Source organism: Pelecanus crispus, chromosome 4, assembly GCF_030463565.1.
Source record: "Pelecanus crispus isolate bPelCri1 chromosome 4, bPelCri1.pri, whole genome shotgun sequence".
NCBI lineage: Eukaryota > Metazoa > Chordata > Aves > Pelecaniformes > Pelecanidae > Pelecanus > Pelecanus crispus.
The window spans coordinates 27,936,383-27,953,924 of record NC_134646.1 but is presented as its reverse complement, the minus strand read 5'-3'; positions in this window follow the sequence as shown (position 1 = coordinate 27,953,924).

Below are 17,542 nucleotides of genomic sequence, written 5' to 3'. Positions count from 1 at the left end.
CCTTTTGCTTCATATCTAGTTGCCCTTAGCTACAGTGCAGCCAAAAGAAGCCTAGTCTTTATTTGCTTTTCAGATTTCTCAGTTATGTTAGATACCCAGTCCTCAAAAGAGCTTCCTAAAATAGGCACACAAAGGGTGTCTGCATCTAGGAGCGCTCACTTAATGGAGTTACCTTGCTCGCAGGCTGAATGAGCTTCAGAAGGACCCTTTAAAACTGTATCCTGCCAAAACTGGTGCAATTTATTCCTGTTAAAATTTATGTTTAAGCAAGCAAGGAGTATAATGAGCTACGTCTAGTTTCCACCCAATTTCAAAACTGGAAAATTTTTCTGTTCACAAAAGGAGACCTGAATTCAGCAAGCCCTATTTTTTGCATATTCTTGGCTATGAGATCTGCTCACCACCCAAAAGCACTCAGCATCTCTCAGGGTGAGGACCTCAGGACCATGTTCAGGGTAAATAAGAGTGGCTGAGGCTGCGTCGGAGGGAGGCCTCACCTGATGAGCGGGAGCGCCAGTCGAGCCTGTGTTGCAATGCGGCTGTGTGGCGGGGCGAGGGATGCAGCACATTCTTCTCCCTGCCACAGGCATTCCCGCAGAGGCAGGGAGGCTCGGGGGCTGCCAGCTGCTCGGCCCTTTGCTGCTGGAAGAATGCAGCTGAATGTGAAAACTTGTCACCAGGCTGAAGCCATGATACACCTGTCCCTCCTGTCAGTCTCCTGCAGCAAAGTCTCACAGGGACTTAAAAACTCAAGCCATAAAAGTGGGATTTAACTAGCCTTATTCTAGAATGCAATATGTAACATCCATGCTCCATATGTCCCATGATGGGAATGTCCTTTTAAACCGTGCTATGTAAACAAGACAACAGCTGTGGAATGGCATGAGCCATCCCGCAGTAATTCAGAGAAGAGTTAGGCAAAACTTTAGAGGAACATTCCTTTTCGTTAAATACCTATGCCCAGAGAAATGGGAAGAATGTGTGATGGGAATCAGTGTCATCTCCTTTTTTATTAAGTGACGGATCTGTGAGAAACCCGTTAGAAGGAGGAAAATGGCTCCTCCAGCAATGAGAACAGGGAAACTATTTCCCTTTTTCATGTTGTTAACAGTCTCGTGCCTAGCCTGGAAAGATAACACGTCGGGAAGCTCCTAGCGCTCACCTTTTATAGGTCAGCAGTGTGGGAGCCCTGGAGGAATGTACTCTGGTAAATGTATGGAAACAGCTGGCTGCAGCTGAATCGGTTGTTTCCTCCCTGGAGATAAATGTTTGTCTGTCTTTTTTCCCCCCATTTTCTTAAAATCTAAATTAGACTGCCATAGTGCAGAGAAATTTCCTGATACTTCCAGTGAAAGCATGTATAACAAATGCAATAGCAAGCACTGCTCAAAGCATCACTTTTTCTATTTGTTAGCTGAACTGAGAGGAAAAGGATTGTGGTTTTCTGTTTGTTCCTTGGGTGGGCTTTTTTTCCACATGAAAACACATATATTATTCTATATTAATTTCTGGTTAAACAAAATGCTTTATTTAACTATAAATTAAACATCTTGGCTGTTCCCCATCCCCCTTTCCTTTATTAAAGTAGGATAAATTGAAACTAAGCATCTTCAAATTGCAGGTCAAGGTGCTTGACCACTCTTAAAAAAGCAGCCCAGTGGTTTGATTAATTTGATTTTAACCTGAAAATAATTAGTTCTACCAAAGTTTCATTATTGGTTAATAAAACTTCTAGCATTACAATTTTTTTCTGTTCTAGTTACAATATATGTACTGACTTTTGTAACAGACACTAAGATTTAATATCCTCCTAGGCAAATATTGACCAAGACAAGAGGTCAATATTAACCTGTCAAATCAATAAATCCAAACATTCACATTGGCAGTAGTTAATCTGCTTATACTTATTTTTAAAAAACGTCAAAAGCTGAGATTATCAAAGAAGTTAATGTTGCCAAAGCTCAGAAACGTACTTATTTATCACATAATTTACAAAACTAGTAACAAGTGTTTACTTGGAACATGGAAATTAAAAGTTAAGATCGTCATAAATCTTACCTACTTTGACCTAACCAGAAACTAGGAATCATCATCACACACACACTTTTCACTTAGCTGTTTAAAAGCTGTGTTTGACTAAGGCAGCTTGTAATTTTAGTGCCTGAGTGCAGGTCTGCAGGTTCAAAAGTGAGAATTAGGTGCACTCTCTTCCAAATACTTGCTCTGCTAAATACCCTGGCTACACTCACTTGTATTGAGACACTGGTAGCTCTGGGGTGAAAAAAAAACCTCTTGGGGAGAGGAGGAGAGATTTTATTAGAGCAATTTCTTCAAAGCTCTGGGTAGGAAGCCAAAATCTGCATTTGCAAAGGTTTTCAGCACGGAAATAAGTACAAGGTGTCCATCCTAAAGAGCTTTCCATCTGTGGTTATGGAGCAGTAAGACTTCCTAGCAATGGTTCCAACTTCCCCTAAAATCCATTATTTATGATGGCCTTGTGATAAAAAGTTAGTATCCTGTCTGAGTTACAGAGAAGTGGGCATACACTTCATCAAGCTTTCAGAGAGGATTTTGAAAAGAATTTCCCACTTACTGCGTTAATAGCCCTGTGTTTGAAAGAGGTACAGTGCAGAAGCTGAGCACGGAGCGGGAATGGTCTTCTTTCTCCTCTGCAAAGCACATCCTTGAATATTTAAGGTCTCTGGACCCTTTCTGTTTATTTCTAGAACTCAAGCAACATCCTGGCTATGGAGTATCTGTGAGCTGGAAGTGCAAATTGCCATGCAAATGAGTACACCAAGGAGCCTTATTGATAGAAAGGCAACAAAGACTCTTCAGGAAAAGAGAGGGGTAGCAGGCAGGGAGAAAAGGTTCCCGTGGGTCAGCTGTGGGGTTAGCAGAGGGAATTCAAGGCTTAGAGCTGAACCATCAACAACCTCTCTCCCTTCTTACAATGGGGCATTGTTCAAGCATCTCAGTGATGTCCTTTATTAATAATGGTGTATTCTCTTTGAGTAGCCTGGCCTAGAAACTGTATGGATTAGACATCAAGTCCCACATACTTCAGCAAGGGAAAAAGAGAGAAAGCATAGAAAAGCTAGGCTTGCTCCTGCATTCCTTCACTCTTGAGGGCAAAGGAATAACACAAAGCATGCAGGAAAATATTCTTAATAAGGTGTGTAATCCAGTCGTGAAAAGGGGAGGGAAAACACAACTGTAACACAACCGGTTTGATCCTAGCTTTCAACGTTGGGATCATGGCTGTATTCTCTGCCCTCCATGTTAATGCAGCTGAAGTGGAAGAGGTTTGCAGAGCACCGTTTATTTCAGTTGTCAGCTGTAATCACAATCACCATCACTTGTGCTATGGCTATGCCCCCGTGTAATGGGATAGGGGTCCCCCACTCTGCTAGAGCTTGATGAAGTATAAAAGACATCAATCCTGTTCGAACAGCTTACCATCCAACCAACAGGCAACAAGCCTGAGCAACATAAAAGCAAGCAGTGAGGTGGAGGAGGTGCTAAAGGGAAGTTTATAGCATTTCTGGGTTACAATGGATGGCTTTATACCCAGCCAAAGGTGTCCAAACAATTTAGAAGTGTTGAGCTTATTGTAAAATGAGTAATTAAATGATAACAGCTCCACTCAGGCACAGTTCCATCATGGTCCCCTGAGCATGCTGATCTCTGAGTATGAGGCAAGTTCATATAGTGAGCTCACGCTTAGGTTGCATTAAGACTTTGCTTTTCTCACACAACTCTAATCCAAGCCAGCTACAAAGAGCCGCAGAGGAGGCAGGGGAAGATAAAGTCGGTTGTGGAGGACAGGGGAGGATGGCCACAGAGGGAATACCAGCAGCAGTTGGAAATATGGCAGTGGGTGTAATTTGAGGTACCGGCCTAAGGCATCCATGTTTTCCAGCAGCCAAACCTAGTGCTGAGAGCTCAGGGGCCATTGGTACTGCACGTGAGAACAGCTGCAGGAGCTAAAGGTTTGCCCAGCGGGTAGTATGTAACAAATGACTCTCAAAGGCAAAAAGGAAGATGCATCGGCAAGCATATTCAGATATTAGGCACTTGAGGAAAAGCAGCATAATGAGACACGCGAGCTAAGTAGGTGGATAGATGGTGGGCTTGTCTACAGGGGAAATTCAGTACCGACCGAGCTAAGGTGTGAATTTATACAGCCCTAGCTACTCTGCACTAGCTTCCTGTGTGGATAGCCTTAATCTGTACTAAGAATGCTTTTGTGAGCACAATGACACATTTACTACAGGAGTTAATGTAGAGCAGCTAATGCACTGCAAATTCACACCCTGGCGAACACCATCCTGCCTGCCCCTGCTTATTATACAGGAGCACTTTCTCAGCAAGGGGCACTTCAAGTGATGTACAGTCAGGGAAAGCATTTCCAAATGCTGATGCCGTATTGGGGCAGGGCTGCCTGTGCAACCTCATGGACAGAAATCATTAACAAGGATTGACCAGGGATGCTTGTGAAACAAATAGGTCTGGACTTTTTTATAAGGTTGGGAGGCTATCCCCAAGGAAAAGCTTTTTTTTCTAAGGCATCCCAGAACTATTTTATATTATTAAAGAACTCTTTGAATATATGCATGCTAGTGTACTTTATGTGTCCTATGGATGTGATTCACTTTCACCAGATACAAAAGTTTATTTACCTCTTTGTTGGAAATAGTGAAACTGAAATACAAGTGAAATGATGTACCTGAGATCACATCTGGAAAGGGACCCCTAAACTCCTGATTCTAAGCCCTGCTCTTAGGGAGTCTGGCTGTCATAAACCACAATTTTTCGTCTCTGTGAGGGGAAGAAAGAGCCAAGACTTTGGCCTAGCTATGAATCTGGATCCAGATTTTGTAGCTGAGGCACTGCAGTATATGATGAACCTAGTAAAAACTGTGCTTGCTGGAATGCATCAAAAATAACACTTTAAAGAAAGAGGCTTTTAACAAATCCCAGTCACTTCTGAAAAAATGTTCATTTTAATCCTACTGATGTTGCTGAGACCCTTAATCCTGGAATTGTCTCGCTTACTTGAGTACACGTGGGGGGAGAACAATCTGGTTCTATAGAAACAAACATACTCTTTTTACAAGTGATAGGTTAAGCATGCAAAGTCTGTCATTACCATAATGACAAGAGTGATGCTCTATGAAGAATACTAATGCATCTGTATTCATTCTATCACGGAGGAGATGTCACTTTTATTATTGAAAGCTGATGATGTGAATAACACAGAAAGGTTTCTCAACATTTCCTGTTTTGCTGAATAGTATGTCACATTGTCACAGCACACTGTTACATGATCTGGTAATGAAACACCATAATGCACTTGTGCATGGAAACGGACTTAAGGACAGGGAGAGTACATTAGCCCTCAATTATCTGGCCTTGGATGGCCTAAATCTCAACCTTCTGGATGTTTTCATGTCTTGCATAAATGCAAAAAGTAGCATTCGGAACTGACAACCAGCACTGGCTGCAGGAATGTAACAGCACCTTAGGTGAAGGCAGGCAAAAAAGTGTGCTACTGTACATGGAAATATTGGGTACTTATCAAGAGACATCCCACCTGCTCTTAACTCTATCTGATTTTACCCTTAATGTTTTACAAATCAACAAGCTTCGATAAACACTCAGCTATGTTGTGTTACACTGCAGTTATATAAAGAAGCTGCAGTGTGCTGCTTTGCAGGGACGAAGCTGTTTTATAAGTGGATGCTCCAATAGGAAACATCTGTCCCTTATTTATGGGCATAGTTTAAGCCACTGAAGTGCTGATTCTTTACTCTTTCCTCTCCCCTCTCTCCTAGTGGCCTGTCCTGCAGTTTGCCAACTATTTACAGTCTATTTCAAATGTCCTTCTCTTATTTCCAGGCCTGAAATTAGCCATGATACTACTCCATATGCTGACATTTTTGATGCTTAGCATCTAAGGAGATGTCTGCTGCTTCCTTTCCAGCTCAGAGAAGATGGGTACGGAGTGGATGAATTCCTCAGAACTCTGAGGCAGCCAGTCTACTCAGGCAGGGAATGGCTCTGTGTTACCATATCCCATCTGCAATGCTATCGTTACATGGTTGAGTTGCAGTTTCCATTATAAGCCTCATTTTCTGGGGTTTGTAGCTCATCTGTAACTGACCATTAAGGTTGTCAGCCCAGCAATGAATATTGTTCTAAGACTTTGTTAGAAAATTGGCTTAGCTTGCCTTTTTTTTTTCCCTTTAAGAGCGGAAATCTAAAAATAGTTTTAGACGTGGGCTGTGAAAATCTCGACAGATCGCAATGCCCTCACCAAAATATCATGGGTACTTTGATGCACACTCTCAGCAAACAGAGCAGCACAGACTGAAACACAGAACTTGAATTAAGGTTAATTGAATATCTTTCTGCATCTTGTGTGCTATGCTGCTCCATTCCTGGCCTTCCAACTCTTATTAGAAACACTGTCTATATTTAGCTTTCCCACCCTAACCCCATTCGGCCTGCATGTTGGACTTGATCTAGCAGATTCTTCATTTAGTTTAGTTTTGCTGAATTTCAAAGGCAGAAAAGAGCACTGCTAAAAGCCCTGTACACCTCCTGAGAATGTAAAGTAAATTCCACGCTTAGACAGTAGTTCAGAGCATTATGATTATTTACAGTAGTGAGTTTCACCCTCCCTCTGCTACCTAACTATATTTGCTTGTCCATCTATGTCTCCACTGGACAAAACTGGAGACTTACTCTCATGGGAAGGATTGCAAGGAGGAGGTACTTTCTGTCATAATTACTGAGGTGAAGAAAGAACAGTGCTCATTCTCTTGTGGAAGAATGTCTTCAGCTTACAGGATCCCTAAAGCTTTGTGAAACCTGGGTGGAAGAAATGCGAGCCATATTTTTTTATGTCTTTTGTCTCTGCTCTGGCTCTGGAGCCCTCCCTTCTTCCTGCAGCTCTCATACAACATGTTTTCAGATGGATATCTCAAAATGCTTAATCCATTGCTGAACATCTGTAATGTGGAAAGGTCAACTCATTCCCTCTTGAGTGCACCCGAGCTCCTCTGCAGCCATAGAATTTCTCTTTCAGATACTGTGGTTGTGGCAAGCTGTCTACCATGCTGTTGAAAAAGACTTGCATCCCTCCCTTGATTTAATTCTGTGTCATGGTCCATATGCTGGACTAGAAACCCTTTGGAGCTAGAACCTGCTTTTGGTTTCCTTGCAAAATGCTGTGAACACTTGTGATGGTCAGGCAAATGGCAAAGAGTGTGTTAAATTAATAGCATTCCCAATTGCCTTTGGAAACCAAAATTCAAGGGAATTCAGGTAGAGTTCCACTATTGGATTGTGGCCTGTTACACTACTTTCAAAGCTGATGAAGACAGTAGGAAACCTAGTGAAAACATAAGACTGCTATAATATTATAATACATCACTAATAGGGAGTTTGTGTAATCATATTCCTCCTCTTCTCACCAGTCTGCACTTTTCCAGTTTACTAATATGGTGCACAATTCCCAGCATGTATAGCAATGCCATCCAAAAAGTTTGTTGCCCCTCAAATCTCTGTCCTTTTGTCAAAAGTTGCTGCCTCGATGGCAGAGGCAACATAGCAGGCAACACATCAGCTCCACTGATGCCACAGTGCACAACCCAATATATCAACTTAAAGCACCACTGTTTATGTTAAAATACTGAGCAGGGCACTGCTGCTGAGGAGCAGGTACATCTCCCGCTCTGTCACTTCTGCTACAGAAGCAGTAACCTTAAAAAATGGGCAGGACAGCCAGCTGGGGCAACTAGGATTTAGCAGCCACTGCCAAATCTGACAGGGATCACAAACCAGAGCCCTCAATTTCACCTCCGTTATTCACTCACGCTGTATTAACTCATTCCTATTGGTTTTTACTGCTTTGGGTAGCATATATGGATATCACATTGCCTATTGCTTAGCCAAGCTTGCTTCAGACCGCAACTGCAGATAATTCAGAGAAAAGCAACGCAATGAGTTTGTCACTAACTCTTCCAGCACTGACATACCCAGGAAGCAGGCACAATTAGTTCAGGATTCTGCAGAAAGAAGTACCACTGCCTCCTTGCTTCACATGCATAAGTAAATCACATTTCCTTAAGCAAACTCAAATGCACAGTAGAAAACTGAAGCTTTCCCCCAAGTCTCCCTTTTGCTCATTCAGTTTCTGAACCCTTAAGTTTTATTTCTTTTTGGAATGCCACTGCTAATGTAAAGGAAATTAAATATCAACATTTCTTTCAGCACTTTTTAATCATATGCTTTGTGGCTAGAACTTACGCTGTTAGTAAATGCACGTTAAACCTTGAGAAGATTACAGTGCAGCCCTGGGATTTCAAGAAACTTCAGGGAAATAATCAGTCATTGTCCTACTATTGTGTTACAGCTACCTACAGTGTTAGGAAACAGAAAATTAATACTGATTAATGCATTTCTCTGATTTACTCTTAATGCAAGAATGAGCTAACAAATTGAAATCTAAATTAATTTTGATAGGAATTAAATTTATTCCACCCAAATTCATATCTAAAGATGGTAAAAGTCATCTCTTAGAAAGAAATGAAGCAAAACACAGTATCTCTAAACCCATCTCTTTCCTAGCTTCACAAAACAAATGTAGACCTGCTGTGAGCCCAACACCCTGAAAATAAGAAATAGGTAACTCCTTCTAACAGGTCTGCTATTTCAATGTCTTTCTTTCTTGCTTAAATTTAAAACTGTGAAGACAGTAACCCTTCTTTAAGGGGAAATTGTGGTCCTAGAGGGAATATGAATAGAAATGCCTTGAAGAGAGCAACTGCCTATACCAGAAAATGAAGCAGTAACCTACTAATAATGTGTCCTTGAACCCAACAGTGACCAGTACTCTGAATACTTCTTCCTCTCTGGGTGCACGTTATTCAGGAGCCTTTTGGTGTTTTCCATGTTTGGAGCAAGGCTGTCCAATAAGCTGTAGCCAAGTGTGAATTTAAAATACTGCTTCAGCCCAATGTGACTGCTGTCTTGACACAAGTTTGTGCCTTGATAGTTCACCCTGCTGCTTGCACCACTCTTCATTACAAGCCAGTACAGCTTCCTCTTATTCTCCCATAACCTCTGGAATGATGAGTTTGCATTCTGCTCAAACACCAGCCAACAATTTGACAACGTGGGAGATCACCACAGACTTACCAAGCCAGCAAAACCCATTACCCAGCAGAATGCCTTCCCTTCCTTTTACGCTGCTGTCTTATGGACGTACACACCTGAGTCACATTAGCAGAAATGTTTTACACTGCGACGTGCACTCCTGCAAAGATTGTTGTCTGTTTTCTGCATGTGGAATGGCCAGAGTGGTGGGAACCTGCAACAGGCAGCACAGTATCTGAACTGAAATAAACAGTGACAAAAACGGGTTTGCTACTTGTAACTAAGTTGTAAATGAGTAGAAAAACAAAGGTGCAAATGGTGAAGTAAATTCAGATTTGGTATTTTGTGGATGCAAAAGACATTGGAATGGTTTCTTACTTAACCAGAGGCTAGAAGCAAGGTAAAAAGCAACTAACAGAAGAAGTTGTACATGGGTCTGGAAGACTAATTTATTTGAAGGCAATATCTTGTGTGATTTTCTTGTTAAACTCACCTATCCTTACAGCACTAAGTTATTATTTTTTCATGTGCATTACTGTAAAAATATTTAGTGCAAATAACACTGCTTTCCCACATATATCTACTTTTTAAGCATTTTGCACCTGAGGTGCAATTTCTATCAGTACTGAAACTAATTCCTCACATCCTACTAGTGAATTTTTTTCTGGCTGTTAGTGGTTATGTCAGCACTAGAGCCTCATGGGGTATAATGTATGAACATGCACCATACTAGTGCTAAACTCTATTATTATGGGACTTATTATATGTTTCTTTGTATACCTGCTTGTTCTCATTAGTTATGACTTTAGTGTCAGCACCAAATGCCAGTTGTCTGACTCTCAACCTTTCCATCACAGGATCTCTTTAATATAGACTTTCCATCCAGCAATAAAGGAAAGGCCACGTAATGCCCCCCCAACACTTAATACTGATACTTCTGCAATGATACTCATCAAAAAGCAAATAGTCCACCACTGTTTTAAACCTCGTGGAAGGCCAAGTTTACATTTGCATTTCAGGATATAATCTGCTAAACCTAGCACCGTTTAACAAAATGGTAAAAGTCTTCATGGCCCCTGGGAAACTATTATTGGTGCATTCCCAACACTGACCCACAAGAAGAGTCCCAAAACAGAGGAGCTCAAGGCCAGCTGGTTAGTTTTACTGAGGTTTGGTTCCTGGAAAAGTAGCACACGTCACCACCACAGCTGGGGACCGAGGCAGTGAACTGCAGCTACCCCCTGGGAGACCTGTAGGGTCTGGCAATAAATACAGATTTCCCACATGTCAGTCTGAGACCTCGGTGAGGTCTGGGCAAACTGTGCTTAAAATTCTCACACACAACGGAGTGGCCCATTTGAGTACCCCTGCTCTAAAGTGTCAGAAACTTCTGTACTAAAAGCCACCCTGTGTGTTTGCTAGGTGAATTCAGTGCTCCTCTGCCTTCCATAAAAGAAGGTGAGCAGCTTCCAGCTGTAACACAGAAGTCTACATATCCTCTAAAAGCATATTTTTCTTCCCACTGCAACTGAGATACACTGCCTTCCCACTTCTCTGTGCAGGGCCAAAATACATGTTATTGATTCATTATGAATAGCTTTGCCTAGCAGAGCTTTGTCTGTTCTGCACTATAAAGAATCCAAGAGGTAGGGCTCAAAGATGGTGGAAGATATTTACTTTCAAGAAAAAGGTTATAAACAAGCTGTATGCTATCTGTAACACCTTATTTCCTCATTCGCAGCTGAATCCTTCCTCATGAGAAAATTTAGAGGGGACTTTGCTACCATATTTGTGGTGAAGCCACAATAAATCCAACAGGATATTCCACTCAAGGGAGAAATCCAGGGGGGAATGGTATAAATTGCCAGCAAAAGCAGAACTATTTCAGGGTGGTCTACTTAGAACTAGCTTCTCTGCTTGTTGATTATGTTGTTGACGGTTGGCCAAGATTTTTTTCAGAAGTACGTAAAGTTAGCTCAAAAGGTCATACTTGGGAACGCAGATAAATGGCCCAAATTACACACATTCTGTGCTCCAGCATCTCAGCCACCAGTTTAATTATGAAGGAAGCATGCTGCTTATTCATCTTCCTAAACATTTTGAAAATCTTGACCTTTGATTTTCCACCAAAAACTGTGATGCAGTCTCTGTCTAATCAACAGTTCTTAATCTATTCCGCCAAGAAAAGAAGTAAAAATCTGTACACGTGAGACTGTAAAGGGCATAAAAATTAAGAGCAAGATGAAGCGAGTTTCCTCAGAATGGCCAATCCAGGAGCAAGCTGCCAACTTCCCACTTTTTAGATGCCAGCCTGTCAGGATAGGAAAGCCTCTTTAAACCCATCCTAAAATCCCTAGCCTGGAGGATGTTAGCTTTGCTCTGCAGTATCGTGTTGTTGAGGGACCTCGCCAGGAAGCAAGTGCATGGAATTAGATAGTGAAGGAGAGACTGAGGGATATGAAACACAAGTGGTGGGATCACAGTGGGGTAGCACTGAAGAAGCTGGCACAGACCCAGTGAGTTGTTTGTGGTAATAGAACAGAGAATTACTACAAACCCTCATCCTCATTCCACGAGAGCAGTTGGTAGCTGTTAACTACATGCAGACTATAAAAGGAGAATGAGAACCGGCCACCTTCAGCCAGAAAAAGAATGAATAAAATGCATTAGGTCTCCTACATATGAAGAATCAGAAACCTATACAAATAAACTATTTCTGCAACAAGGCACAGTGCCAGCAGCAACAGTCTGAACTACTAGTCCGCTCTGACAGCAATGAGAAATGGCAGCTATTCAGAAGACATCACCTTAAAATAATAACAGCAAAAAGCGCCCCAAATCTGCATATGGAGCTCACTGTCTGGCTTTTTTAGGAACAGAAATACTTTGGCCATAGACAGATTAGTTTCTGGGTTTGGCTTTTGAGTAATTGAAGGCATCAGGCAGTGATTTAAGAGGAGTGGATCACCCAAAGTCCATACACGGCTTGGCTGTGTTAGCAGAGCTTACTGCTCTTATCTCATCTCGCTTGATTTTAAAAAGACTAATCGTCAACACAGAAGCGTACATGCAGAAAACCAAAAGGTCCAATTCTGCAGTTCTCCTGTTTGCATAAGTCTGCAGTAACTCACTTGGGTGAGTGGTCAGTAGAAAACTGATAGGAGACAAGGATCTGACCCCCATCTGGAGAGTCTGAAGGCAATTAAAGGACAGAGAAGCAGAGCTTCCATTAATGTTAAAAGCATTTGTAAGACCAGATTCCCCCTTTTCCTGTGAAAATGTATTTAGATACATCTGTGTATTAAAAACAGAGAAGAGACCCCCTATAAATTCATACACACTGAGCTGAACTTTGTGGTGGGGTGCTGTTAAAGTAAACAGTGGAGAATGGGAGAGCCAGGAAGAATGGATTTGACCAGAGCCTCCAGTTAACTGTTCTAATTCCTTCCTTCCTCTTACATTTTATTTCATTCCTTCAATCAGTCTGTGTATTTTTCTTCTGCAAATTAATCACTAGGGAAAGATGTACTTTTTAGAAAGGTTAAAGTAGTGCTGGCATTCTTCTACCAGGCAACGGAAAAGTGTCCGAACTCAGCTCCAAGAAGCTCCTGATTGCTCTGATGAGCACTGAAAACACCATCATCTGCACATTAAAGGGGTTTCCATTTCCCCAGTGCTAGCTTTGAAATTAATTTCATACAAAAAGCTTCATATAACAGTAGGCCTGTCTGCAAGAAGAGCAGTGTTGGCATCAAACACTATCTTTAGTTTCTTTCTCACCCTCTGTGACTGTAGACTGGTTAATCAAGATTCTTATCCAGCTGAGTATGTCTCCCATTTTGATACTCCTAGGAGCACTGTTAATCCTCCTTCCAAAGGAGCACACACATTTAAGATTAACTTCTGTAAGAATTCACTGTGAAATGCTCACAAGCAGCCAAGGGACTTTTCAGGCTTGACACTTGCAGATCAAGTATCCTATGATTTGCTTGGTGAGACTGTTCTGAATGTTGTCCTGTCATTTATGGATCAAGTCTAAACATTTCATCATAACCTCTCACGTGCAAAGCTCCCGCCACTTCCTCCTTCAAATCCCTCCTTAAATGCATTTCCTTTGAAAGGCTTCCAATGTTCCTCTGCTCACCAATAACATCTGCACCCACTTTATGGTAAAGTAATATCAGTGACTTGTGCCTAAAGTAGACTTTGTGCTGCCTGTAGCAGGGCCTAGTCTTCCATGTGTTTGCAAAGCATATACGTATCTTAAGATCATACCCTTCCTTCCCCCCAAAAAGCAACTAGAAACTGATATAACCCAGGATCAAGTTTTGATGGCAGACCTTCTGGCTGGGTCCTGCCAGTGGAACGGCTGAAGAAAACAGCACAATCTTCCAACCAGTTTCTTAAAGAAAAAAAGGAAATATTTCTATTGCACATAGGAATGCTTGGAAGCCTCATAAGTACACTTCGCACACGAGAAATATTTGCAGGCCTTATAGAATAGAAATAGCAAAAATTAAACTATTTCTCATCATGCTCCCTGTTCTACAAGACATACTTTTCCTGGAAGCTTAGGGCTTATCAACATAGGCTTTCTGATCAAGAACAAGTTTTTCAGCTTACCCAATTAAATTTAAACAGTTCCTCTATCCTTTCAGCATATATTTATCTCCCTGTCTTCTCCCTGCAAAGCCCCACAGAATTACAGTTGGCTTATTGGCAAGGCTGACCTGGAATTGTGCCATAACACCTGATTACCACTGACCCACACAGAAGTATCAAATGTATCATGCAGTGCATGTGTCCCCTTTACCACATCCATTTCCATCTTCCTTAGGACCTCAGACCCCCACTTCCCACATCCCACTCCTACCTCTCGTGCTGATGGTTTTGCCATGGACCAATGCCTTGCTTCCCATTGCTGCAGCTGCCAGACGGTAGCTGCTGTGCCTGCCTTCAGCAAAGGCAACAAGCGGGATCTGGTTGCAAAAGTGGCAGCAGCAGTGATGGAAGCTGCGTGGAGGCAGTGGCTGAGGAGTATATTTTCCCTAAAATGGCACCTTAAAGAATATACATTTGCTTTAGGTACACAATATAGTATATCCATAAGGGGGGGCCATAAATGCACAGAGAGTTGAGTCTGACTGGGAATCGAGCTACTTATTTATATGCTATTCTGGACTTTTAATTCTATGTAGTTAGATATCCAAATAAATGGCCTCTTTTTCTGCAAGGCTGAGAACTGCATTTACTAAATATGGAAATAGGGTATCTAAAAATAAACACATAAGTATGAAGAGGTTAGCCTTATTCTATAAAATGGGGGCAAGAGAACTGTAGCAACTTATCTGTCCAAAACAATTCTAAAAAGTATCCCTTCTCCCACCCACCCCTCAAAGAGCCCTGAGCAAAACTAAACAAAACAAAAAAGCCCTCACAAAAATTCCCAGAGTTGAGTGAACATGTCAAGAAAGGCACAGAGAAAAGATCTCTAGTGATAAGTGGGCTCCCTGTGGATGAATAGCCATTTATGTTGCCAAAGGACAATACAAATTTGACATTGTTTTACTAATTTTCACATTCTTTGTTTTATGGCAGCAGTCATCATAAGCTAGCAGAAGACAATACTATCTAATGGCAAATGAACAACGCAAGCACTCACGGGATCCCCAGTCACTGTGGAGGGTGATAAAGCTACACAGCAGCTGGAGTTTTGCTACAGTGACAAGCAAATATAAACACATAAATGGAGTTTTCAGTTAATCTTCATACTTTTGGAAGTCCTTCAACACAGCTCCAGCAAAAGCTTTTCCAACACCTTAGTTTCGAACTGGAATCACCATTAAACCTATCGGGTTTCTGCCTACACATAGAAAAATCCCCTTACTCAAATTCCCAGGCGTATTTCTAATTTCTCTGTTTAATTACATCCCTGAATTTTAATTTCATTTTATCCTGGAAGTTTTTTTCAATATATGTTTAAGTCATATTATCGAACAGGCTAAACCCTTCCACATACAGAAACACCAATCTTTTTGTTACCCAAATCCCAGCAGTTAATATTCTAGATCAGAGAAGTAAATTCCTGGGTTAGTAATTTACATCAAACTAAAAGGCAGTGCCTTTTTTAAAGTGCTAAAGTAGTCCTCCCAAATTACTGCAAACTGTGAGTTACTGTTTCACTTAACACAACAGTCTTGTACATATTTCTGTCTCAAATTTCCCTTCTAAATGCCTACAAAAAAATGTGCCATGGCTCAGCCTGGTTTGAAGTATTTCTTCCTTCCTTTTTGTCTTCCGTGGCGCCCGGTGTATTCCGTGTACAGCAGCATCTCCTAGTGGCCACACTGCCCCTGCTCAGTGGGAAAAGCAGCCAACGGGGGAATTTTTGTTTCCCACCGTTTCACTACCTTTCCATGTGCTTGTGCAATAAAGGGTATCAGCTAGGATCAGGTATTGGGACTGTGCTGCACAGCAGTATTTACCTTTGTTGAAGTGAGGGCTGCCCCCTAAGTTACAGAAGGATCTGGCAATGGGAGGGTCATAATCCTTCCCACCAGCTGGCAAGAGAGGCAGGGTGGGCTTTGCCAAACAGCCCTGTCCAGGGGTCCTTTGTGGGAAGAGTTTCTCCAAGGCTCGAATCAGATATCAAGTCTAATTTTGCATTAATTTATACCAATGTAACGCTAGTGAATTCCTGACTTTTATCACCTTAAATGAAAAAGGTGTCTACTTACTTTCTAAGCAGTTCGTAGCGAAGAACTTACTCTCTGCTTTATCTGGAAAAAGAAAAGCGCTTGCATGAAGTTATAGAAGTACTGTGGATAGTTTCCAGATAGGCAACAATTTACAATGAACTGGGGGAATGCTTCAGTACTTTCTGTAGAAAGGTTAGAGGGATGCATAGGATTTCAGTACACTAAATGCAGTAGAGAGATTATAGACACTGTTAACATTTCAGCTCTAATCTGTAGCTAGCAGGCTGGAGCTGGGTTCATCAGCATGCGCAGAACCAAGTACAGTGTTTTTCAACACTCACAGGATGGGCATAATCATCTGAGCTGCTGGACACCCACCGCATTCCCTTTGGCCATTGCCACTGCTGGGCACAGCACAAAAAGCCCACATTCAAGAGACGGTCGCTATTCAGGGCAGCTTAAGCACCCGCTTAGCTCCTCTTGAAGTCAAGATTAAATGTCAGGCACATGTTTTGGGACTTTCCTGAATCAAGTCAAGTCCATTATTTGGAAGGGAACTTGCCTACTGAATTAATTCCTAATCCTGGTCATTATATCCGTGCTTGCATTACCCCAGTCCACAACTGTTTGGAACTTCAGTATTGTTTTTTCTGAAACCTGGTGATGAACGTTAAAACAGATCAAGTATTCAGTCTCCAGTGGTAAAAAAAGAAGCAAAGAAGTAACACCAAACTTGTGCAGGAGTGCACTCTCACATGGTTTCCTGTCTTCTGCGTAGATAAATCAGAGTACTACTTTTTTTGTTTCATATGGGTTTTGATCTCTGCTCCACTGTAATTTCTCTGGCAAGGGAAACATCTTACAGGAGTAACAAAACCAGCATTATTTATTTATTGAGCACTCTCTGTGTGATTGACATTTACAATACACGGAGGGAGACAAAGGCCCTGTCTCAAGGGTCTCTCAGCCTGGAAAAACAACACAGTTTAGAGTCATTGGCCAGACAATAAGAGCCAAATATGAGAATCTCAAACAATTCACCATTTACATTTAAATGTTGCTTTTTTTGCTGGATTAATATAGAAAGGTTTAGCAGATGAACAGTATTTGGGGGAAAAATGTAGACAGTTTCCACTGCAAAGTAGAAAAGGCAGAGAAAAATACTATTTTCATTGCACCCGGAAAGATTAAGTACACTTGAAGAACTAGGGAATCAAATCCTCAAGAGGACTGGATGTTGATGCTCCATATTAGGTAGAATTCAAAAAAATACTGAAAATAACTGCATACCTCTTCAGTCTGAAGTAAGAATTAGAAATGTGTTAAGCATTGATGTCATCTTGAAGCCCAGGACCCACAGAGCTCTCCTCTTTGTCCTCTCCACCTCTCTCTCCCCCCAAAACTCCGCTGTTAACCTATATTGTATTCTCCCAGGTAGGAAAATCCCATCTGAATCTAAACTGTTTCTCTTCTTTTTCCTCAAAGCCCAAAGAAGTTACTGCAGCACAAAGGGAGTGGGATTATCTCCAGGGGCTTTACGAAGTAGGAGGAAGCTGCTGCAGAGATTGCAGAGCAATCGGTTTTCTCTGAGCTATTGTGCAACCTGTCCAACTAGGCAAGTAAAAGCCCCTACATACTATTAGTAACCAGTATCACTGGCTTTGTTGCTTCAGTTCAAA